The sequence below is a fragment of the Nematolebias whitei genome, unplaced genomic scaffold (genome assembly GCF_014905685.2).
Source record: "Nematolebias whitei isolate Nwh7 unplaced genomic scaffold, NemWhi1 Nwh_scaf_9909, whole genome shotgun sequence".
Taxonomy (NCBI): domain Eukaryota; kingdom Metazoa; phylum Chordata; class Actinopteri; order Cyprinodontiformes; family Rivulidae; genus Nematolebias; species Nematolebias whitei.
In genome coordinates, this window is record NW_023628454.1 from 1109 (window position 1) to 1934 (window position 826).

Sequence of the window (826 nt, forward strand, 5' to 3'; positions counted from 1 at the left end):
GAGTATGAGATTCAGTGTACCCTTGGTTCAGTTGTTTTTCCATAGAGAATCAATAATCAAAAAATGAAAAATTACTTGTCGTTTCATTATTCCTTTTTATGTGGCATTCAAAAAATACAATACATCTTTGTTTTCTGCATTTTTGACTTTAACCTCACTTCAAAAATCAAACTTTGAAAAACTGTCTAGCGCATTTACTTGATTCTGATATTTGTTTTCTATCAAATTTGTGACCTGGAAGTTGTTTGTGTGTGTGTGTGTGTTTTGCATACATATCGATGCCATGGCCTTGCTGGAAACACACTAGGCATTAATCAAAGAGTTGTTTAAGACAGGCAAGACACATGCAGAGATTTCCTTTACACTGCAGCAGATGTGGATCCAACAGAGCTCGGAAACGAGCATCAGAAGAGTGTGTGCACAGCACAACCTGAAACGCAAAAGGAACGTTTTGGACGCAGAGTTGGAGATGGCTGTGCTTGGCTCAATATATGAGATTACATGGATTTTAATTTTGGGTATAATATTTTAGCTTCTATTTTTAACAGTTTTCCTCATCAGATGGGCCCATCAGACGGGCCCATCAGACGGGCCCATCCTACGGGCGCAAGTTTATGACAGGATATTTGTCGTGGTTGGGAGTGCGGGCAGGAGAACGGCGAGTAGTCTTGAAACAGATTCATCAGCCGTATCATAAATACCAACGTCAGGTGGTGCGAGTAATCGTTAACATTTGTGGCACCTGGTGACCAAACTGAGTGTGGAGTAGGCCTATTGCTTTCTGTTAATCCTCATAGACCGCTGCGGTCTGTTTACTGTTACCATG